The sequence below is a fragment of the Chrysemys picta genome, chromosome 8, assembly GCF_011386835.1.
Source record: "Chrysemys picta bellii isolate R12L10 chromosome 8, ASM1138683v2, whole genome shotgun sequence".
In the NCBI taxonomy this organism is placed as follows: domain Eukaryota; kingdom Metazoa; phylum Chordata; order Testudines; family Emydidae; genus Chrysemys; species Chrysemys picta.
This window is the reverse complement of record NC_088798.1, coordinates 105235968-105261113: the sequence shown is the minus strand read 5'-3', so window position 1 is coordinate 105261113 and position 25146 is coordinate 105235968. Positions and strand designations below refer to the sequence as shown.

The following is a 25146-nucleotide window of genomic DNA, read 5'->3' as shown; positions in this document are numbered from 1 at the left end:
AAATACACTGCAATATTGATAGGGATAGCAGCAGGCATACTGACCCTGTGCCCTGGGGCAAAGTGGCTCCGTTATGCAAGGCTGTGCTTATAAGGCACAATAGACACACACACACACACACACACACACACACACACACACACACACTGAATAGCTGAAAGGAGGACAGTAAAGTGTGGGACTGTGCATTCTCCACGCTGGTTCTGATTTATCTACTGTCTGACGGTGCATTTATTGATCCCTGGCTGCCAAGCAGATGGTCCTTGCTAAAACACATCCCCGCTCCAAGCAGAACAGGAGGACGAAGGGGAGAGCTTTGCAGTCAGCACTGGCTTTCGCATGCACATTTATGCTGAGCGGTGACACAGCTGCTGACAAAAGGAGCCACTCTGGACAGATGGCACGTCAGAGGCAGCATCAGTTCCCACTGCTAGTGAGCTGAAGTCCAGTTAGCAAGAGGGCATTTGCTGCCCCGGTGCAGACATCTGGCCAATGTCCTGCAGCCCTTCCATTCAAACCAGATTCTATTTTAAACACAACACGTGTGGACGCCAGAATTGTTCCAAGGTAAAGCAAATACCCAAAGGGATAACAGTGTGTATAAGCCACGCAGAAGCCCCTTTGATTCCCCTTGCTATGACTATGATCTTGAAGTCACGTACTCCAGTGTAGACCTAGGACGTGGGAGAACAGGACACCTGGCAGGCTGGGATTTCATGAATCATACACATTGCTGCCATGGCCAAAGGGGGTGGAGAACTCCTGGCGTCGAGCAGGGGGGCCAGGGAAAGAAGTACTGTTAGACTCCACAGAACCTTCAGCTCCTCTTCCCAAGACCTACCAAGACTTCAGAACTCCAGATCCACAACTGGGGAGAAGGCGGGGATAGGAGGTTGCAACATATCCCCTCCCCACCCAGCCCATCAATCCCTTAGAGATTCAAAGTCCAGTTACATGGGAACTCTACCGTGTTGGGAGTCAGGACAGTGCCACCGGTTAGGTCTACAGTTGATGGGGCTGACACAAGTGCACCCTTCCTCCATCACTGGTGGGACAACACCTGAAAGACTAAGCCGTGTCTTGCATAAGCCATTGCCCACTGTAAGAGGAAAGGAAGTGAGAGCAGGCAGCCAGCACCAGGCGAGAAGGTTGGCGAGACACTGTTTCCAGTTACTGGTCGGTCCTGGTTGAGAACAGTCTCGTTTGTGGGTTTACCTGAAACGCTGCCCCTTGTCTCAGCTCAGTAGGATTTGTCTGACAACAAGGATTCTAGCTCAGAGCATCTTGTCATGCCATGAGATGCGTGGGGGAACCTGGGATTGAGCAATAACCCTGGGGGAGGCGGGGTGCAGAGCCACAGGGATAACGACTGAGTCTGGAGTTGGCAGCAGCCATTGCAAAGCTCAAAGGTCAGCGTACGCAGGTGGATGCAGGGAGCATCGTGTGACAGTCCCACGGAGCATTGGACATTACAGGCCGGAGGAAACCAAAGAGCCAGCAGTCAGTGTCTTTTTTCACTCCAGGTTTATTCTCCGGGCCTGGCTCAATATTCTAGGAGGAACACACCTACAACTCTCCCACGTGTAAAGGCATCCCCTATTTTTGGATCTGAGCTCATCTTGGATACTGTAACAGGGTGTCCGGGTTTAGGCCCCAGCTGGGAGAAGCAGCGCTATTTTGCTGACTCATGCTGGAAGCCAGACCAAGTGGCACTCCGTAGCATTGCCTCCCCAACCGCATTCAGGCTTGTGACTGTAAGTGGGAAGATGGAATTCACTTCATAGAGACATGGGCCGTGAAGGGAGAAATCCCAGGAATGAGCCAAGCTGTGGAGAAAGTCTGAAGTCTGAGAGGAGGGATGGTCCAGTGGTTAGGAACTAGCCTAGGACTTGGGAAACCTGGGTTCATATCTCTGCTCCAGCACACGCCCACTTCACCGTGTGACCTTGGGCAAGTCACTTAGGGAATTGAGCCACAGAGAGACTATCTGTAAAATGAGGAGAATAGCCCTGCTCTGCCTCCCTGGGGGTTCTGAGGAGAAATCGGTTAAAGACAGAGGAGTGCTCAAATAGTACAGCAATGAGAGCTGTAGCAATACCAAAGATAGATAGTTTGTGTAGGTTTATGCTTAGTTAAGTGAACAATAAAGGCCACAATAAAGTTATTAAGTTAACAATAAAGGGCAACAAACCGCCAAAGGGAGCAATTTGGGACATTAACCCTATGTGTGTGTGCGTGCGACGCATTGAGAGAGGGGTGTCAAGACTTTGCTCACTCCTAGATAAATAACAGAAAAGTGAGGGGCATGTGTATTCTTGCACTTGCTGGGAAAAACTGAGCTCTAATAAGTTTGGAAAAGTCTGTTCTTTTTGCTGTAAAAAGGCATTTCCTTCCTCCCCGACATAAAGATCAATGCGACATCTGTGTGGAAATGACTCCAATCCCTTCTGACTGCTCCATCAGTGCCTGTTACTCCGAGACAGTCTGTCTATGACGGAGACTGCAGCTGCATCTTACTGAGGGGACCCAAGAAGAGAAGAAACCCGTGGCTGCGGGATCACTGCATATTGCATAACAGTGAAGAACCTCTGCTAGGCCCTGATGGTATTGCCAAGGTGGCAGCCCTCATTTACATGGCACTTCCCATAATGCTCTCTGTGGTTCTCTGTCAGCCTTCGGCAATTCTCCCTCACTCAAACAGGAGCGGTGCCGAAGTAACAACCTCCAATGTCACAATGGCCTAGGAGCGCCGATAGAGGCACCAAAGGCATTAACGCTCTGGCTAAAAATCCCAACCCAGTCACTGAAAGCGGAGTTACAGTAGAATGATTCAGGTTAGAGGTTGGCGAGCTCCCACACAGCATGGCACCCATGATTTGCCATTCAGATTAACCTGAGACTCGGTTAAAAAGTACACACACAGTCATCAAGGAAGGGGTTAATCCAGAGTTGGACCTATAGATTGTTCTCGCCAATCCATGAAGCACTTCCCCTTTTGACAGGTATTCGGCCCCTTTACGAGGCAAGTTCCTTCCACTGAGATTGGACTGGGATAGAAATTCATATTGCGGGACAATGTGATCTGTGTGTGGAAGGGGACTTAGTGCAGTTTATATGCTGAGGGGGACAGAAGAAGAGATAAATGACACCAGCTCAGGCCCAGCCTAAACGGTTTAACTTAAATCAGTTTTTAAACGAATGGAGTTAAACTTGGTGGATTCTTACTTCAGTCTAAGAGACGCTGATTTCCTTTTAATTTATCCACTTGAGCTGAACCAAAAAAGCCTCTCAAACCAAAATAAGTCTCCACACAGGACTATGCAGTGGTTTCACTATATCAGTTTAAATTCACAGTGTACAAACCCCAGTGCAAATTCCTGGTATAGACAACCCCTTAAACCCCCTCTGAAACATCCCCCCTCTGCTGCATCCAGCGCCCCCATCCTAACAAACAGATTCAGCTCAGACTCCAGCATTGGCCACCTGCCAGTGACACACACATTCCTGTTGCTTGAAAGAAAACACCAAAAAGCCTAGTGTGGAGAAAGCCCTCCAGGTGGCTGCCTCTGAAGAAACAGACGAAAGCTCTTGAAACTGATCCTGTCTCTCAGTTCAATCTTCATAGGAGACTGAATAGCAACATCGCCCAGGGAAATCCATCTCCCTCTCCCTTTTGTGCCAGTTACTAGTGGTGACCGTTCTGCTGGCAGGACAGCTAAGGGGCTGCTTTACTCAGGAACGACAGAGAAGGTGGATGTACCTCCACCCCAGACCGTGCTGTGCTCACAGCTGTTAGTTTAACAAGAGCAGCTACTCCAGTGCCCCAGGGTGTGTAGTACACAATCCAGCCGGTACCAAAGAAACAGTACCAGTTCAGTTAGCAGCCACAGCGGAGGACTGAGCAGTACTTCAAGCAGGGGCTTCACTTGAGGGTTACAACGCACCACCTGCAATCCTGGCTTTGAGTCGCCACCGGTGACTCCGATTCTCTGCTGGCCTCCCTCTGCGGAGGAGGCTGCCTTCCTCTCAGGGATGCTGAGCTGCTCAGTGGAAACTCCAGCTGCAGGAAGAGGGGGTGAAGTATAAAGGAAAAAGCCTCTAATCGATCTGAGAGTGTCCATAATAAAATGGAGAGTCATTTTCAATTACCAACAGGGAATGGTCAACTAAGAGTTCCTGGAGGGGGGTGAGACGCTGTCATTTAACCAAGGGCCACAAGCAATGCTTCCTCCTGCATAGAAGTAGCACTAGAAGAAGGCTGGTGACAAGCTACCCCTGTAACCCAGCGCCCTGGCATGCTGGGTCTGCTTTTCACACAGTACCCCAGTTACGCAGCAGTCATGGCTGGGTCCCCAGGAAGTGGCCTGATAGCACAGATCTCCCGAATAACTAGGTCACAGTTAAGGGGAGCGAGCAATGGCTGAAATTCCAGCACACACAAGACTCCCTCCCCCAGGTCTCCCTCCCTTACAGGCACATGCAGCTTTCTCCCTTGGGAAGCGGCAGCATGACTGTCCTCAGGAGCCTTTGCTCCCACTGAGGCAAAGTCTGGGGATTTTGGCCAATATATAAACACAGGCACCCCCTCCACCCATCCCTCTGTGGCTTTGAGTGATCCGTACTTCTGGGCCTGACTTTGGTCTGCTAGATCAGATGTACTGATACGCTGTGTCCCGTCCCCAGCAGCCTGACCTATCCCGCTCTCCTCTAGCTAGTAAGTTTTCTTCCTTCTGTTATGTTTTCCCTTCCTTCAGCTGAAACGAATGGCCCGTTTTCACAGATACCAGTAGGAAGGATACAGGCATCAGCATACCTAGCGTGTGATTGGCCACTGGGAAAAGGGCTGCAGTATCTCCCCACGCCATTTGCTAATCAGCAACTGTGTCTGTGTCGACATGCCCATTTAGGCCAGAAACGTTACCTCCTCGGCAATGTTTTCACTGCAAAAAAAGGGGTGTAGCAGCTGTGAACCGGAGCTCTCGCAGGTCATGCACACACACAGTGGGCTGTCGTCTTAACCTATCTGACTCGCGGTTAAACCCTCTGCATCTGTTGCTGCTTTTGGGAGCGTAGGCATTAGCGACAGTTACCTTATCCAGTCCTTTCCCAAGGGCTCAGCAAGGGCCAGCCTACAGCCATGCCAGACGGAGTACACCCTAGCTCATCTGATCTTGGAAGCGTAGCAGTCGTGGGCCTGGCTAGCACTTGGACCAAAGAACACCTGGGAAGGCTGTGTGCTTTCAGCAGCCCTGTTTAGGAATTCGTTTAGGGAAGTCCTATGGCCTGTGTAATATGGACGATGATCACAATGGTCCCTTCTGGCTTTATAATCTATTATTGTTCCTTATACACGGGAGCTGGTGGGAAAACAGGGGAGTGGAACGTCATGAAAAACATAGTCTTCTTTCCCTGTCAAAATTGGATATTTCAGCAAAAAGTTTAAAAATTGGAGAATTTCGAATTCGGAGACACTCCGGTTTGCATTCCACTGCTTACCCCATCCCCAGTTAGGAAGGCTCAGGTGAGGAGACTACCCCCAGTCTCTTTCACGCAGCCTAAGGGCTTATCGATACACAAAACTTGTACCACTTTAACAACACCAGTATAGTTCAAGCCGGACAGCTCCCCTAGCGTGGATGCATATCAGCATAAAAGTGCTTAGACCCGTGGAGGAAGGGGAATAAGCCATACTGTATAAACCATGGTATAACTGCATCCATCCAGGGTTGGACTGGTACAACTATTCAGTATAAAATCATCCATGCAATTGACAGTTATTATACCAGTATAAAGAAGATGTGCAGTCCAGGCCTAAGATATCGGATTCTTATGGCTCCCCGCCCCACACACACTTATATTCATCTTAACTTCTCCTCTGCTTAATTTCATCTGATGACTTGTGTTTATTTCCTAGTTATGAGAATAACACATCCAGCAAAACGCAGCTTTCCCTGGCTGTGGAGTCTCGCGCATTGGTTCTGCTTTCCTCAGCATGAATTAGGTCATTAAGAGAGGGCTGCTGTTTGTTTCCCTTGATCTTTGCTTGATTCATTAGTTTTTTCTCATATTGTCTTGTCTTCTGCTCTCGGATCTCAGCAGATGCTTTCGCCCCACTCCCAATTCATCCCCCACGCCCCTTTCCTCACGTCACAAGGAAATAAAAGCACTGCCAAGTCCCTCCCCAGCCTTCCCCTCCTATCAGCGGAGCCAGAAAGCGAGTGTGATTAATAACCACTCAGTGACTAGCCTGCAAAGCACAGGGAAGATTGATCATCAAGTTGAGAGGGTGGCAGACGGAAATGTCATGAGTGCTGAGCCGTTATCATTCCACCACGGGGAATATGGACCCCATGGCAGGAGAAGCCCCCACCACCACCACCACAGTACAAAGCAGCGTGGCACTTACAGGCAATTACAGTTTCTCTGCACTATAGACACACATAAGGCTGCCATGACGGGTAGGCTTAGCTGTAAGCAAGAGGCAGGGCAGAACTGCAGGGAGTCCACTCCTCTCCTTTTGGGGTGGCTAGTGCCCAGGCACTTGTTGGGGCTCCGGGAATGTGACTATGCCCAGCTGCTGAGCAGGGTGTGAAGTGAGCAAAGATGCTTCTTTTGCCTATGGGTGGGCGATGTGGGTGACCGCCCAGGGTGCTGTGGTCAGGGGGCACCGTCCAAGTGGCCCCGGCTGCCGGAGCGGGAGTGGGTGCAGGCGAGCCCCTGACCAGCCAGTCGGGTGGGGGGGGCAAGCAATGCCGCCCAGAGCTGCCAACCTGGCAGGGATGCACAAGCAGCAAGGCTTACCTCTGCAGAGCCTGTAAACCAGCCCCTGGTCCCCCTCTCCTACGCACAAGTGCAGTGGCCCCACACCCGCTCTCCTCCTGCTAGGTGGTCAGGGTGTCTGGCCGGGGAAGCCCTCAGCTCAGAAACTCTTCCCCCTGCGCAGCCCGGCCAGGAGCTGGTCCTCACGCCCTGCACCCCGCACGGCTATTCTCAAACGCGAAGAAAGGGCGCCAAAATACAACTTCGTCCAGGGCGCCATTTTCCCTAAGGCAGGCACTGCTTGTGCCATCGCTATACACACCCCGTAGAGCAGCCAAGCACACTCTGTGTGTGTATGGTTAGAAACACCCCCTTACCTGCTCAGAGAGCCACCTCCCGCGCTGCCTAAACGGGAGAAACACAGCAAGGCGAGTTTAGCTGCAGACGTTGCCTCCTGGAGCAAAGTGTCATCTCCGTCTCAGCTTACTCAGTTTGAATGGAAGTCACTTGGTTGAACGTCATTCGAGCGCCAAACGCGGCGTGCCCTACAGAAGAAAAAGCAGGACTCACTATTGCTTTATTTCCCAGTACACCAATATCCTGCAAGGCCACGGTTACGGCGGTGGTGACGACACACCTTTAACCTGTCACAGCGGCGCAATTCCACACTTTGCAGACCGCAGGGTAATCCAGCCAAATGGAGCCCCACAACCTTGCATTTGAGTCCACAGGACAAAATTCATCTGGTCATTGAAGGGTACTAACCAAGCAATGGGGGCTGGGTGGCTCCTGGTCGTGAGACATGAGAGCCTTTCCCCTTTAGGTCACTGCTAAAAACATGGGCTGTTTTAAACCAGACAGCGGTCACTGATGGCTGGTGTTATGTTCTGTGAGTGGTCATAGAGCAGTGTTTCTCAACTGGTGGGTCATGAAAGGTGATCAAGGGGGACCCAAGGCATTGAACATTTTATTACAAACCAAAGCAAACTTTGCTCCCCCATGCCCCACATATCCTTCCCATTCAGGGTCAAGTATTCTCTGTCAACCTCTCGCTTGACTGGTGCATTTTTACTCTTACAATAAGGTTAAAACACAAAACTTTTGACTTCACATAAGGGGTTGCCAACCTACAAAGGTTGAGAAATACTGCTCTAGAGGGTAGTTGTCCCATCATATACAAAACCACCATCACAGCTGGCAGCCTCGGAAGAGATCCAAAGACCCAGGACTGAAAAGGCATTGAGACCAACGTACCCTCCTCCCCTGACCATTGTACTTCCTGCTCTGGCTTGAGAGGAAAGCCCATAGCAGTTCTTAGGATAAACAAAGGACTTCAGTCTCCAGGGCAGTTAATCCTGAATGATCAGCAGCAGTAAATCCACTTAACATTTTAAGGATTGTAGTATCATGTCACATAGGCGCCCCAGTCACTGGCCAAAACCCCTTTGTACTAAACGCTGTGCAAACACAGAACAAAAATTGACAATCCCTGGCCCAAAGAGTTTCCAATCTAAGTTTTAATCTGAGTAGACTACTTTGGTTATTGCATTGATAACTACCTGGTCAGCAAGCACATGTGAGGAAGAAACAGCCACCTGGAGTTTGCACTCTAAACCAGAGCATGACTACATTTCCTTGGGCATGGTTAGAACAATCCGTGTGACTTTGTTAACGGGGTCCACGAATGTGCAGTTTCATGTCAGGTGACCTAGGTTCAAACTGGCCTGAGGTTGGGAGATGTCCCCACTCTGTCAGTGATCCCATTTGTCCCCACCACAATAGCACCACATGATTTGGTACACCACAGAGTTGCAGTGCTGAATAATTTAAAAACAAAACTGCCACTGACTCTAGGAGCTATCCATACACAAAGCAGTTCACAAAGGACACCATACATGGTGGCACATGGACTCTGATTTACTTATGTGTGGGGTCTAGAACAAGTGCAGAATGGGTGGACTATATGAGGCATATGCAACCCTCCATATCCTCATACCAACAGCCATAATGGTATGTCAGGTCCCCACAACGACCATTCGCTGTGACGCTACCCTTTGGGAGAACTGTTACTGAAAGGGGTGAGTCCTGGGGTAACTATATTACATCAACCGATGGAGCAAGCAGATTTCAGGAGACAAAGAACAGAAAACGGTGCTGGGCTGCTGTTAAGTGGATGTTAGGTGAGATAACCTCGATAACAGACCTGCCCGTGGATAAGCAAGCAGGTTCTCCTATATTCACTCTATTCTCTAGGGTTCTTAGCTGGGATATTTTAAAAAAAAGTTATTTACGTTCTTTTGAAATTTAAGCTCTTGCAGGATCAATTAGAAGAAATGCTAAATTGGAATAGCGATGACAGTGCAGATGAGCATTTACAGCCCTCGAGAGTGAAGATTTAGCCTTTCAAACTAATATTTAAATCTGACAAAACTGAGCAATGAAAATAAAGTGTGGGAAGCCCTCATGATACAGAGAACAAGAAAGAAGGAAACATGGTGACTTGAAAGACAACATTAGAAAAGGTCCAGAAAACTTTTCTTTCTGCATTAGTCCTTCTCTATTATCATCTCTCTACCTCTGCACTGCCATTCTCACCTCTCCTTGGTATTGTCCTCCAACTCAGCATCCCGCCCGTCTGTTTGTCTTTCCAAATCTCCTGTATGGATTTCCCACATGCTCCCTGTAGGGCTGTGTAACTAGGTGTCTTCTGTAGGACCTTGTAGTGGGACAAGGAACTATTCTGCTGACTCACCCTATCAGCCAGATCATGTGGGTCTCATTAGCTACACTCAGGAACATAAAGAGAGAGGCAAGAGAGCTAGGCTAGAGACAGGAGGGCCTTCAGGTAGAAACCTTAAACAGCTCTCTGAGGGGGAGCGTGGGGGCTAAGGCTTACATTTTGGACTACAGTCCTGCTTGCTTTAGGATTTTGTAACTTTAATTTGAAATAAAGGAAAGGCGGTGGAGGGAAGGGAGTTTACACAATAACCATTATGCGAGCTTAAAGAGGACTTAACCAACCACTACTGTACATAAAAGGAAAGAAAATCTGATCCCTGGAGATCAGCAATAATCACATCAGAATCCTGATTTCACAAGGAAATAAACAAGCTAATCCATCACTCAGTGTCAACAGGTTACAATCCACAAATCTCATGTCAGAACCATGCAGATCCACTGTGGAGACAGGCACAGGTTGGTTTTCATTTGGAAGGAGTAGGGAGTGAGATACAATGTGAAAAGACTTTTTAATCAAGAGAAAAGTTTCCCATATTTCATGCAGGGTTTCGGGGTTATTCCGAGGGATGGGTGAGCCACAAAAGAATTAGAAATCTGGATCAGATAAACATGTGAAAAGTTTGGATGTTTATCTGATCTAGCTGAATTTCTTGGACCAGACTCTGATGGCAGTTACACCAGTGTGGATCTGGAGTAACTCCGGTGACTTCAAGTGATTTTGATGCAGCTAATCTAGATTTACCCCAGAGTAACTGAGATCCATAACGGGGTCGAGATGTACCATCTGTTTCAGACTTTTTTCCTGCTTCTGGCTGGAAAAGCACAAAATCTTGCCCTATTATCTACTGGTGCCAGGACCCTTAACTAAAGCAGGACCCCATCCATTCAGCTGCACTGGGGTTGTGGTCAGGATTTCAAAGTAGTTTAAATAAAGACCTTCTCACAAACCTTCATTCAGAGACCCCACTCAGGATCAGAACCAATTGTGCAAGGGGCTGTACAAACATACCTGGAGACTTTAACTATTTCTCCCTTTGAATCATTTCTTGCCGATTTTAAAACACAAGCAATAAGTACGAACCAAGGAAAGAAGATCAGTGCGATGATGTGTGGGGGAGGAGAAGATGACAATGCTTCTGCAGACTCACGTTCTGCCGTCATGCTCTCTAGTTTTACCATTTGATGTGTATGGGGAGACGTTGGCAAACCAGTAAAGTGCCTGAAACCACTATGGCTTATTGTTAAAAAGACAGCCTAGTCAGCAAGCTGTAAATTGTCCATTCAGCAAACTCAGCTTGACCAAGGCAGGAGGGGAGGGGGTTTTGGGGTGCCACGGAAGGGGCAGCTTGACCCCGCGTCCTTCCTGATAAGAATTGTGTTGAAGTTGCTGATACGTGCTTTTTAAAAGAGTAGGATATGCCCCAAGAATGTCTATTGAGGTCTCAAGGAGGCAGGCTCTGGAAAAACCCACACCTGGTTCATCAATAATCAGAAGGAACCTCTTGCTCGTTCATTAAAACTGCTTACTTAACAAGGTTTCTGTAGGGGACATGTCATTGTATTACTAATGTATAAATAAGAGGGAAAGCTTGGGTTGGGGGGGGGGGGGGGGGGGGGACTCCTTCGGGGACTGGTCTCTCCCTCTGGATGCATCTTGTGTTCCCCACCGGCAGACGGGCTGCCACTGTGCCACGCGAGTGCCACACTCCGCTTTGGTAATTATCAAGGGTTGGGGGTGTTTTACTAACCTGTTGCAGACGTGTGTAAGTGCTTGAGACTAGTAAAGTTTAGCTTTAAGTGAAAGCACTCTTGTGTTGTCCTGTTTGTGCCAACCATCTATCGGTCGGACGGCCGCGTCTCCCCGATTTATTTCCTGACACCTCCTTGCACAGAGTAAAGTTACCAAGAGCTTTGGGTTGAAAGAACCCCGGGTAACAGATGGACCTATTTTCTCATACCTCCCTGCAGCCCATCTATTATTCCCTCTCTTATTAAACCTTCCTTCTCGGATGAATGACTGTAATTTGTCATTAAATTAGGGGATGGAGTGGGTCTTAAAAAAATATAGACAGGTGATTAACTTCCATCAAAAGGAATATTTCTCCCTTATAAAACTCTATCTTCCAGCTCCCTGCAGGAGTATTGTTGTTTAGCGTGGCTCTGGGATGAGCTGGGGCAGGAGAGAGAGTTGGATTAACGAACTTCTGCTACATAAATACGTGAATCGGCCAAAAGGATTAAAATGAATGTGGAAGAAAACACTATAAGCCCGTCATTATACAGAGGTTCTGCATTGTGATTTATTACTTCAGAAACACAACAAAATAACAATGGATTCTAGATTTATAGACACACACACACACAAGTTAGCATGAATTCTATGCTGGCTAGGTGCTACTTACACAACAAAGTGTCAATCAGCACCAGCATCCGGATACCTGAAACGAAGCTATTTCTTCTGGAATCCCATAGATCTCTTGCCAGCAACGAGCATTATCCTTTCATTGCCACGTGGCACTTGATCGTTGTCTCACAACCCAGGCCACAAAAAGCAAAAGCCAGCATGACTATGGGTGAGAAAGGTGGCCCCGTGGTTGAGACATGAGGCTGTGAGTGAGGGTTCCTGGGCTCTATTCCTGTCCATGCCAGATAGATTTACCTTGCAGTGTTGTTTGAATCGCTGTTTCTCCACCAGAAAAATGGGGATGATATTTAGCCATGCAGCTGCTGCTTTGTCCTGTATCTTCTTTGCTACAGTCGTGGTTTTCCCCCAAGTGTCTGCCTTCTGCTGACGTTGGACTGGAACATCGGCAGCCAGACCACGGTGCAGCTCCTTGTCCCCATGTGCCAGGCATATCCAGAGCCAAACTTCTCCAAAGTCTGGAGGTTGGGATCATGTCTTCTTTAAACAGATCAAGTCTCTGATCCTCCTTCCATTGAACCAATCTGGCTGGAAAGTCACTAACACTTCAGTGACGCTTTGAGGACCTTCCTGGGCTGGGGGAAGGAAGAAATCTGCCTATCTAAGGAAAAAGCTTCATTTTGGAACTCTGTCTGCCTCAGCTCACTTTATTGTGGTATCTGAGCACCCCACAATCTTCAGTTTATCTATCCTCACAACACCCCCCTGTGAGGCAGGGCAATTATCCCAGTTATAGAGAGGGGGAACTGAGGCACGCAGAGACTAAGTGACTTGTCCAAGGTCACAGAGGAAGCTGTGGCAGAGCCCAGAATTGAACCTGTGACTCCTGGATCCCAGACTAGCACGATAATCGCTAGACTGTGCTTCCTGCCTTTCACAACCGCAGAGGGGACATCAGGTGGCAGAGTCAGACTGCAGTGGAGGGATTAGGAGAGGGAACCTGTCCCTGGTACAGATACCAGGGGCCTGTTTCTCCTCTTATGGATGCTGGTGTAAATCAGGAGTAACTACTGCAGTTGGTCAGTTTGTATGGCTGGAGAACTGGTGGAGATGAGAGATGAGTCAGGGTCTCATGGAGCACAGCTTTCCCTAAAGGTTGGGAGGGTCACTCCTTCCTCCGCAACCCCAAATCATTGTATTGGGCTGAGCAGGGGGGCTTGCGAGTTCTCCTGGCCAGGCCAGCTCTATTGCAATCTGGCATTTCTTCCCAGGCACTAGAAAAACAGGCCAGTGCTGGGCCACGCCAATAAAAGAGAACTCCAGTATCATTCCCCACCAATGCCTGTAGCCCGGTAGCCTCTTCACATTCCCTGTTCTTTGCTTGATTTCCATCACTGGTGCTTCGGAAGCGCTGTCTGCTCTCTCTCTGATGCTCAGCAGAGAATCCCCTGCCCTCCCCTCCTCCATGGGTCCTGCTCACTCACTTCCCCTCAGCATTGTCAGACTGGGGACAAGCCAGTGAGGTGGTGAGATTTTGGTTCTGGCCTCTCTGCGACTTGTCTGCTGGTAATGAGCCCTCCGTGTCCAGTGAGCAAGGAAGGAGAAGGAGCAGGGGGCCAGAGAAACCCCAGCTAACCCTCCTATTTATCTGTATGCTCCTTCCTGGCAGATGCTATCTCTGCTTGAGGCATAAACTCTGGTCAGGGTATTCAAAAAGCCCATGTCACATGCCTGCAAGGAGGGGGATCTATTAATTCCAAGGAAGGGCTCATTCTCTAAAGAGCTGCTGATAAACCAAGGCCGATAAGACAAAGGTAATTTAAAGGTCAAATGAAACCCGGTGCGTCTCCATCTTCTTTTACAACGTAACATCTCCCAGATGCTTCGTCTGCAAAGGGGAGTTTATATATATTATATTTTTAAGAGAAATTTCTTATCGGCAGAGGAGATACTGAATGTCTGATATGAAACTTCCTGCATTCCTCTAGCGAGCAGTTGGCATCTTGCTAGCGGCCAGCATGCCCCATTTTAGAAACGAAATCTCCTGTCATCTTTTTAATCACACTTGGGAGGGAAAAAGAAATTTGAATTAAATTCAGTGATCCTGAGACAAAACGAATCAGGGGACAAAACAGAGCGCGGGTTTGAGCCAGGCATTGAACAGACAGGCTTCCCTTTCTCTAACGCAATGGTAATCCACCTCAAGTCTACACCTGCACCGCCCCATCGGTATTCCAATCCTGAGCCAGGCCTCCACGCATCAGATCCCATCCTCACCTACAGCACCCCCTACTGTTTGAGTCTTAGCCTTCGTGACAAATTTAGAACTTCTCTGCACTGGGGATTTTTGCACTGATGCAGCTGGATCAGTGCAAAGCTCTAGAGTAGACGCAGTGCATCAGTGTCACAAAGTGGCTTGCATTGGTTTGACACCATGATAAGCCACACCACTGCAAGGCACTTTTTACATCAGGGCAGCAAATCCACATCAGGGATTTGCACTGGTGCATAAATCCACAGCACAGACTAGCCCTGAGTGGTGACTTGGTGGATGCACACAGAAATCGCGACTTCCAGCTCTGACGTTTGTGAGCTAAGAAGGGATTTGAACTCTGCCATCCAAGTTGGAAATGCAAGAGCAGCGTGGCTATTCTGCCACTGAGAGTTTGCCTCCCCTGGTTCAGACCCATCTGAAAAAGACTCTGCTTCGTCTCCCATTTTAAGGCAGCCACCTTTGGGGTAGAACACTGATGTTATGCAACAGCTCATTGCCAGCGCTTTGGGACAAGAAGTGCTGAAGAAGAACGTATCATTCACTTGGAAGCACACAGAAATGTAAGGCATTTTGGCCAGGACCTTCAAAGGTATTTAATCGCCTAACTTCCACTGAAAACAATGGAGATGGGTTCCTAAACACCTTGGAGGATCTGGGTCTTTATGCTTTGAGCCTTAAAGCCAGTGCTTCTCCTGCCTTCCTTCCGAAAGCCAGTCCCTCTGCCATCCTCATCTGAAACCCAGTCAGGTTCCCTTACCCTCACCCCCGCCCCGGCGTGCGGTAATTGAATGTCACCTGTTGTGCGTAAGCCGAGAAAATCCTCAGCTGTCATGCTAAGGCCTGCGTGGCTGATGATAATTAAATCCACTCTGTTTGCGTGGGCGGGAATGTCGCCTAAATGTAATTAGGATCTTTTCATGCTTGCAGCCAGCCACGTGTGGGGTAGAGAATAAACATGGCCAAGAAGACAAGGCGCAGCACCAGTGTAGTGCCTCCAAGTTCAGAACACTCGGGCGCAAAGAAAAAGCAGAGTTCAGTGGCTGGATCTCTCCCAGGGAAGTCACAACAGTTCATGTATCTCCAAGCAGGGCGATATCATATCTGGCCTTTGCTGTCAGAGATGTCACTTTAAAAAAAAAAAAAAAAAAAAGACGGTAACACTAGGTATTGCGGCTAGACTAAGTTTGAACAGAACTTACGGTTTGTATGTGGGGAATAATTGTAAATCCCTTATCAAATAGCAGTTTGGAAGTTGAGTGGTACCCGCAGTAGTTTCCATGATCTTTTATAGCCCTAAGAAACCATTGATTTAAGGCAACCTTTTCATACTATCCCCCTAAAACTAGATACATAGTTGGTGTAAGCGCTTATAGCCCAACTCACTTGAATGGAGCTACTCCAATTAACACCAGTTCTGGATCTGGCCCATCGACTTCAATGGAGCTGCTCCGGTTTACACCAACCTAGGATCTGACCCTGTAAATATTTCTTTTCTAAACCTTGTGTCTCAGCCTCAATCTCCAAACATGCACATCAACTTCACTGATTATAAACTGATACCAGCACAGCTCTACTCTCTCGTGTGCTGGCCGTGACACGGGACTGCTGTTCAAACCTCTGATGGGAGGGTCTAGTCTGGGATTGAAGAGATATTGGGATGTGCTGGGACAAGCCAACCACAGGCATTGACAAACAGCTGCCATGTTCACAAAGCTGAACTCCAAACTCTCAGCTCAACCAACGGGGGCGTGGATCAGCGTTCATGTTGCCTTCCCCATCAGTCCCCAGCCTGGGACGGGGAAGCTCATGATCCAACCAGTGGACCAAATTCAGTGATGAATCCTGGTCACGTGCCACCTAAGGCGTGTTGCGCATAGGCTAAGAAGAAGCTCAAGCAAACTCCAAGTTCTCTTTAAACCAGCTCCTTGAAAAATAAATAACTTGTAAACAACAAAGCATTACCGGAGGTTTTTTAACTGAAATGACAAATACTAACAAAACATTAGTTCTCCCTGTCAGATTCCTACATATATACTCTGTGTATCCAAACCAAGTATGGCTCACTATAATGTCATTAGAAACATTACAGTATAACCACTTTGCAGGTATCATGGATGCTTGGGACCCAGGATAATACTGGACAGATTGATCTCGCAGGAGAACGTGTAGCCCAGTGGTCAGTGTGTGTTACACATCCCCTTTCTTTGCCTGCTCCACAGAGACTGAGAGAGACATTCCAGCTTTCTGCTCTGAAGGGCCCCGGGTGAATCCTTCTCATCTGACAAAAGGGCGACCACCTCATAAGCGTGAGGAAGAAGTTATCGCTATCCTCACTGTGGCTAGCATCCATGACACATTCGCCAATGGCTGCTTACCCCCAGGGCTGGCTCCAGGATTTTTGCTGCCCCAAGCGGAGCAAAAAAAAAAAGCTGCAATCGCGATCTGTGGCGGCAATTCGGCGGGAGGTCCTTCGCTCCGAGCGGGAGTGAGGGACCGTCCGCCGAATAGCTGGACGTGCCGCCCCTCTCCGGAGTGGCCGCCCCAAGCACCTGCTTGGTAAGCTGGTGCCTGGAGCCGGCCCTGCTTACCCCGATTCGTTCCAAATACGACAAACAGAATTAGCTGTCCTCTGAAAAGACCAGACCCCTTCAAATGCCCGCTGGTGACCCGCAGGGACCCACAGCTATCGATGCTGTTGTAGGTCACTTCCAGAAAGTCTGCACCTCAGTTTGGAAAATAGAGATGGCAGATAGTCCTTGTCTCTCTGGGATGCACTTGAGTCTGTCAGTGTTTGGGGAGCGCTTTGAGTCCCTTTGCTGAAAGGGGCATGTGTGATTACTGCTGGAGATGATGTCATGGGTGCCTATGACCTCCAGTCTTTTGGCCAATTACTCAGCCTTATAATGGCCTCCAGTTAGGATGGTACTGAGCTTTCCCAAACTGGGTCCCTGTGCTGCAAAGTAGATTCCCATGGGCAGCCCTTTACATTCTGTAGAAGCCCCAGGATACTTACTGGGCATCATACAGGCTCAAGGCTCCGGGAGCGGGAGCAGGAGCAGGGCTCCTGCCTATGCAGCTTTAGTTTATTATAACCATCCACCTCTCTCGCTCCCTGAAACATACTCAGGCACTTACATGGCTTAGATTCTACCATGGTGCTCCTGTAATTTTCTCCTCTCCATGCCCCACTCTCCTCCTCCAGTATTGTCTTGCTACCAAAACTTGGCAATTCTTGACACCCCCCATCAGGAATAGAGCCAAGATGATCCAGAGGTATCCGCAGCATCCTCGGTTTCCCTACTCACAGCGTTCAGCTGCAAATTACAACCAGTCAAAGCTGACCCTCCTCTGACTCAAAAGCCAAAGCTCATCTGGGCTGCTTTATTTCCTACTGCAATAGAAGAGAGCGTTGCAATCAAATCCCCGGCTCCTTCTATCTTCTTCTTTTTGCCTCTACCCTTTCCCCGCCCCCTCCCACAATCCCTACAATTAGCATTAAATACTGTAGTTTTGTCCTATTAACACAAATTGCCCTTTCCAGAGGCAGATTAAAGGGTTCCCACAGGGGACTCCTTTCCTTTGCAATTTTGCTCCTGTGATCAGTGCTGTGTGTGTCTCTCCCTCAGGGAAAGGTGTGGGAGGAAAAGAAAAGACACACACTTACTGTATTAGCAACTCCTTTGAAGACCAGGAGATTGTGAATTAAACTGGTGATTCCCCTTTTCCTCCCCCTCTCCCTTCCCTGGGGAATGGTAAATGGGAATCACTTACCCAAGTCATGTGCATGAGGTTCCACCTAAGTAATTTATGGAGCATCTTTAACCAACAGACTCCCTTTCTCTTAATTTGTTCTTTATTTATTTATCCTAAACGAGAAATAAATGCATGTAAAGTGGCAATTAGGCACTGAAGTGTGTGTGTGCGCATGCCTGCACTGCCCTTTCCACATCAGATCTACTCCCGAGCTTCCGAGGAAGTGAGGGAGAACAGAGAGACCTACTAGTCCTAAGGCTGCTATGACGCGCTTTCAGGCTCGCCCCGGGTCTCCGCTCTCCAGTGATGCTGTGGCCCCACCCCTATATCTACCCAGCACCCCTCCTGGCAAGGCTTCTTACCCCAGGGACACAGCCTGGGGTAGGGAGGAGAAGAGAGCCACTCTTTTATGGCCCCTTTGTGATGCTGGGGCCCTACAGTTGCTAAGAAATGGGCCATGCCAATGAGTTAGCACTTCTGTCCAGAGGAGGGAAGTGAGTGGTTTTGTCGCTGAATCATGCACAGCTTCTTACGTGGTCACCCACAGCAAGTTGTCCAGCTATCCACACGTTACCACAGTCACGTATCTTCTCTCTCTCTCTCTCTCTCTTCCCTGCCTTCAGCCCCAGCCATGAGGAAGCAGGAGTTTTGTGTTGCCTTAAAATGGGACATGGGTGCCTAAATACCTCCATGGATCCCAGCCTACGTCTCTCTGTGCCTCCGTTCCCCCTTTGTTCAGTGGGGATAACAGCACTTGCCTGCATTACAAGGGTGTTTTGAGGATAAATACAGTAAAGATTGTGAAGTGCTCAGACACTGTCATAATGGGACCATATTAAGTACCTCAGAAGGTAGGTAGAGTACTGGTGAGTGTGACGGACATGCAGGCCCCCTGGAAGTCTGTCCCTAACATAGTGTTTCTCCTTTGGCATTCATCTGCCCAGAAGCTGTGCTCATCAGCAATTCAGAGGGAGCCAAGTGCTTCAAAGGGAGTCAGTGACAGTCAAGAACAGAACCCAGGAGTCCTGGGCCCTACAGCATGCCACAAATACCATTGAATTATTTGGCCATCCAGGAACACCATGGTTGTCGACTATACTGCATACCAAGGCCACTTAGAGCTTCACAGAGACAATTGGGATGGAACTTGGATCCTCCTGCTCCAAAAGCATAGTTCCCTTCAGCTAAAGGAGAATCTCATTAGCTACTAGCAATATAGGGCTTAGGAGACAAAGTTGAGCAGCTCTGATTCTGTCCAGCAGAGGGACACCTATATTAACCAGTTCATTACAATACTCTCTCTATATATCATGAGAATATGATGAATAATACCTATGCTATAGACACTGACATGACATCAAGAAGACCCAGCCAGCCAATCAAAATGTACTATGACAGCTCATCATGCTAATTAAATACCAATTGATTTTGTTGAGGATTATCATCTATGGAAGAAGAAGTGCACTTAGTCTACAATGAATAGGCTCTTTATAATCAAGATGTATTTAGTGTACAATAAACACCCTATTAAATGCAGAGTTCTCTGCAGTTAAAACACTTAACATCTTAGCAATTATTAGAAACAGTTTGGGATGCCCAGCACTTGATGCAGTGGCATCCCTCAGCAAAGTGAAACAAATCAGTCCCGGTGGCTTTATTTTCCTCTGCAAGTACAAAGAAAGTGAGGCTGCATTGATTTCTAATATACAGCTGGGCCATGTGATCACTTTTACTGGCCCACCAGAGGGTTTAGCAGACAAAATCTAGCAGAGCTCAAAATTTTACATGAAACGAAGCAATACCCTGCACAGAAAGCTGATGTGCTGTTAACTGGAATTTAAAAAACAATACATCATGTTAGTTGGCACAGCTAGCAACACCTATAGTTCAGGGTGCCTGACACTTCCCATTATAAGACCCTGTTTTCAATGGCTTGTAATTTTCCCAGCCATTTGGCCTGAAATTTTCCATGTTGATGTCTGCTGCAGGCTGGTGTCTTGGTTGGTTGGTTTGGTGTATGTGTGTGGTGGGTTTTTTGTTTTGGTTTGTTTGTCATTTGAACCAGAGCAGTTCAGATTTTTAAGAAAAAAAAAATCTGTTGTTTTGCCCATGTTAGTAAACAAATTACCGCAACCGTTTCACTGAGAAGCTTGAGTCTCTCTGTGCTTCAGAGCAAGGGCTTGAAATTTGGCAGAGGGGACATCCTCATATCAGAGAGGTGCCTTTTGCTGTCCTTAGGGGAAAATGCCCAAATTTAGCCATCTTAAAAGACTGAAACATCTGAGTTTGCACAGGCTCAGTAGAGACCTGTTAGAGTTTGGCAAGTAAATTCTCCAAAGATTCTATCCACACTGAGCACGCTCCATCCCGTCACAGCTCCCACATGCAGCTGCACTGCGCATGCACCATCTGCACGGGAATGTGCTCCATCCTTCGACTGCAGGAGCTGAGAGGGACTTTCTCTGCAATTGTTCCTCCCTGGGGGCTGCTGTGACACAGGGCACTGGAGATTAGAGCAGGAAGCCTGTCTCTTCTGGGTTCCCAGTGCCCCTCCTCCCCCAGTGCCCAGACAGTGAGGAAGCTGCCTGACTCAAATGCAGAGAGATAGGGGGGTAAAGAAATACAGGACAGGAGGAAGGATTGGACAGGAGCCAGGAGGGAGGGAGGGAGGTCATGAGCAGCAGGAGTGGGAGGTAGAAGGGGGACACTCGCAGGGGATGGAGCTGGAGGGAATGGGACAGGAAGAGAAAGGGATAGGGAGAGTCTGGGAGGAAAACCGCGAGAGGCTGTAACCACTAGGGAACACATCCCTGCAGAACCTGGAAATGAACTTGGGGGTCCTAAGTGCCAACATTCCTCTGCTATCTAGCAAACAGCTGTGAAACCCATCAGCAAAGTGTCCTTCCATCCCCCTCTACTGGCAGGTCCACATAGAAGATAAAAGCTTTCTACCACTACTGATTTTTCCATTAGTTCAAGTGGTAGAGATCGGCAATGTGCATCTAAAAGATCCCAACCCCGCTGATGACCCACAAATGGGGAAATGTCAGTGTGAGTCTACGTGATAAAACTAGCCTTGGACAAATCTTTTAGGGACCCAATCCTGCACAACCTTACTCTTGTGAACCGACCCAGCTCACACACCATGTCTCATGGGATTGTTTGTGTGAAAGAAGACTGCTGGCATGAGTAAAGCGTTGCAGGATGAGACCCGTTAAATATGTAGGCCCGACCTCTGTTACACAGCAGCTCCTTTACACCCTCCCAGCATAAAGGGGCCGTAAAGGGGAAGGAACTGAGAGTGGTGTAAAAGGATGCCCCGGTAGCCTAGAGCCCTGCCCATTCAGTGGGTATGCAAGAGAAGGGGTAATAGCCGAAGCATTACTGTATACTATCCATTCTCAGCTGTCAAAATGCCTCTCGGGGACTGTTCCAGCTGAGCCTAGGTTAGAACAGCTCTGTGGCTGCTCTAAATTATGCGAGAGGCCATTCCGAGAATAGGGAAATGCAATAGTGGCTTAAAACACCTTCTTCCCTCCCCAGTGCCTGCAGCTTGCATAACTGAGCCAGAAAAGGGAACCTAACCTTGCATGCCTCAGTTTCCCCACCTGCAAAATGGGGATAATGGTATTTATTTATCCGCCTGCCAGGGGATTTGTGAGGACTAGTCAGTTAGTACTCCAGCCAGTGCTTGGCAGATGGGAAGCACTGTACAAGCATTGAGCCTTTCTATTCCCAAATTTGCCACTTCTAAAATAAAATAAACAAATTCCAGCCAGCGCTCTAACTCCAAACACATCTTCTCACCAGCAATGGAGTTTTCTCTCACTGCTGCCTTGCGACCAGGGGAATAATTAACAAAGAAGAGTCAGCCAGTCAGAATTAACACACCCCTCCCCCTTTGAAAGTGCCTATTTGAAGAATGCCATTGCGAACGAAGGTAAAAGGCATTTCTCGTAATTAGTGGAGAGAAGGATTTTCTACAGAGAGTTCCGCGGAAGGTGAGGTAATTAATCAAGTGGGAAGGGCTGGGGGGGAAAAGACATTTCAGATTTTTTTTTGTGCGGATGTTGTTGTTTTCTTAAATCTAATCTCGGTTTGGGCTTTTCCCGCCCTGAGTCCTAGGCAACCATAATAACCACAGCGACCAGGAGCAGACTGGAGTCCCCCCATCACAGCCCCTCATGGGTACCTCCTGGCAAAGCAGGAGTATTTCTGCCACACTGGCAAAAGGGGCGAGACAGGGGGAGCTTCAGGCTCTTGAAGGAAGCCGCTGAGCATCCGCGACTCCCAGAGAAGTCTATGGGCCAGATCCTGAGCTGAATTCAATGGGTGTTAAGCTCCCTCTCAGGATTAGACCCTTTGAGCCAGACTCATAGCTACCCTATGGCCCTTTGTGCCAGCTAGTCTGAGTCAACAGAGTCCCAGGACAGGCCTAAACTGCCCTGTCTCCTCAAGAACCAACCCTGGCCCAGAAGGCTGCAGTGCCCTTTCTCCAATAGCCCCAGCCAAGGGTGTCTGTTGGGGGCATTGGAGGACAAGGCCGGTCAGAAGAGGGAAGTGGTGGACTGGGGCAGAAAGAAGTAGGGGGGTTCAGTGCCCCGGCAATTATCCCCACTGGATCTATGGCCGTGGAGAATGCACCCCCGGAATCAGGTGCCAACTGTCCACCTCAGTCCCTGCACTGGTTCTAATCTAATCTGGTCCTAATCTAATCTAGAGCCCAGCTCTAGAGCCGGCAAGTGCAGGACCCAGAACAGCTGCCACCTGTGTACTTGGATTCAGAGCTGTTGACATGAATTGTATCCCTGCTAGAGCCCACAGACCTGGAGAATGGCATATCCCTCTACAATGGGTCCTGCCTAGCTCAAAAAGGAAGGGTTGAAAAGAAATTGGCTCTCTCTGCTCTGTCATTGGTTACTCAAGAATAGGACTTCGATTGTTGAGTGACATGCAATCTCTTTTAGGTTAGGATGAGACCTTCTTGGGGGGCAGATTACATCTGCCCACTACGGGGTTTCTTGCATCTTCCACTGTAGCATCTGACACTGGCCATTGTCAAAGCCAGGAAACCAGTCGAGATGGGCCCCAGGTATGACTGGCCGAGCGTTGGGATCAGTAAATTAGGTTAGAACAGCTTAAAGCAGTAAATTAGGTTAGAACAGTTTAAATGAGCTTAAAGACTTGTTCCACTGGGTCCTTTCGGAGAGACCTATGATGCTCTGCAACTGTTATTATTCCAGTAAGGGAATTATCCCTGACACTTCGAGGCCTGCCCATCTGAATTATCTGGGATGCTACTTGTTACCTCTGTTCCCTAAAAACAACTGAGGGTCACACTTGTATTAGTTTTATTACAATGCCACTGTTCGTGTTAACAACCAGTTCAAATCAACAAGCAGCTCCGTCATTAGCTAGCAGTGACCACGGCCTTTTGAACTGAGGCTGTTTTGAGCCAGAAAGGGCCACGAGCAGCAGAGGTCCCCTCTGGAAGTGCACTTCCCTGAAAGTTGATGGGGGAGGGGAGAGCTGGGTTTGCTTTGGGCCCAGTTCTATTTTTAGCTCATTGAAAGTGCTCACCATTTAATACCCAGAACCCTTTGCCAGCGGGGGGGGGGGGACAGGGACTCCTGAGAGATTCGTATACTGGTGCAATCCTTTGCCAGTTCTTCTCCCCAGCACCGTTGGCAAGTGACAACGGGACGGGAGGCATCCATATCTAGAACCAAACCTGCCTTGGCCAGAACAGCCAGATGGGGAGTGGGTACCCTGACTGAGCGGGCCTCTGCTTCAGGAGTCTTGCCATCCAGGGCAGAACCCCCCACAGCTGGCTGGGGATGGGGTGCCGTGCTGGGGAGCTCACTTTGGGAGAACCTCTCCTGAGCCCACAGGCCCAGCAGTCTTAACCCAATATCTAGGGAGGGCTCTGCGCCCAGACCCCTCCAGCCAAGTGCCCCCTTCTGCCCCAGCACACCCCTACACTAGCAGTTACAATGAGGGCCCCTGTGCTGGGGGGATCCTCCACAGAAGCTGCTCCCTGAATGCCCCTGGAGCAGCATGCAGCTGTCCTACATCCTTGAGGTGGGACACTTAGCACAGAGCTGAAAGCAGCTCCCCAGTCAGAGGCTCCAACCCAGACGTCTAGCCAAGTAACCCAACAACCACCTCCGATAGCAATGAGCACCAGCAGGCAGGTCCAAAATACAGACCGTCCTTCTTTGTGAAAGGAAAGGAAAGTGCTGTCCACATGGTTTTGGTGCGTAACAGGAGAAGCCAGGGGAACTTGCTCTGTCTTGGGTGAAATGCACCAGTTTAGGAGCTCTTTTAAGGGCAATTTATCACACACACCTGAAAGTTTGAGAGCTTCGCCAGCGGCTCTTGGAATGACGAGTGAACTCTGGGTTTCGCCTGATGCTGCCAATCCACGAAGCGTAGGCTGGTTTTGATACTTCTGAATGTTATCTCAGCACTACAATCTCCTTATCCAGATCACCTCCAGGCATTCCTGGATGTTCATTAATCTTTCCCCTCTGGAGTTCATCTGCAATCCCTCTTCAGTAAACTGCCTGTTCGATACCCTACTTTCACCCTAACACTTTGAAATGGATCATTCCTCAGCAATGGGGAAGGGGGGATTTTTAGAGTCTGACTCTGTTCTCACTTATACCCCTGTATAAAGGGGGGGAGGGATAGCTGAGTGGTTTGAGCATTGGCCTGCTAAACCCAGGGTTGTGAGTTCAATCCTTGAGGGGGCCACTTAGGGAACTGGGGTAAAAATCTGTCTGGGGATTGGTCCTGCTTTAAGCAGGGGGTTGGACTAGATGACCTCCTGAGATCCCTTCCAACCCTGATATTCTAAGATTCTATATCAGAAGTAACTTCACTGAAGTCAGAGGAGTTAGACAGGGTACAAGCATTATGAATGTCAGGTCCCTGGTAAATTCACCCATAGCAGAGTAAAGGCTTTTCTCCTACAGAATGCTTTAGTTCAGTTTCTAGGTAGTCATACAATGCCCAGACGTCTTTGGAGGTAAACAGTACTCCTGTCCACACATACAGTGATCTCCACCCGGGGACCCGATTCCCCCTTGCATAGCACCTTGTGTCATAATTTATGCCATGTGAGTATAAAGTGCTGCCGCCCGGGCACGAGAGCAGCCAATCCTGATTTGGGAACATTTTCTTCTCACTCTGCACAGGTGCACATGACAACTCCCAATGCCGGGCAGCAGGGAACCCAGACACCACTTGGACAGTT

At 48.7% G+C, this 25146-nt stretch overlaps 1 long non-coding RNA gene across 1 annotated transcript in view; it reads right to left on the bottom strand.

Moving 5' to 3' along the window:
* Nucleotides 1-25146, bottom strand: part of LOC135973203 (uncharacterized) — a 108881-nt gene that overhangs the window by 60540 nt on the left and 23195 nt on the right. Inside the window, exon 2 of the long non-coding RNA XR_010589933.1 lies at nucleotides 7137-7304. This is a non-coding gene — a long non-coding RNA (uncharacterized LOC135973203). The remainder of the gene's footprint in view (nucleotides 1-7136; nucleotides 7305-25146) is intronic.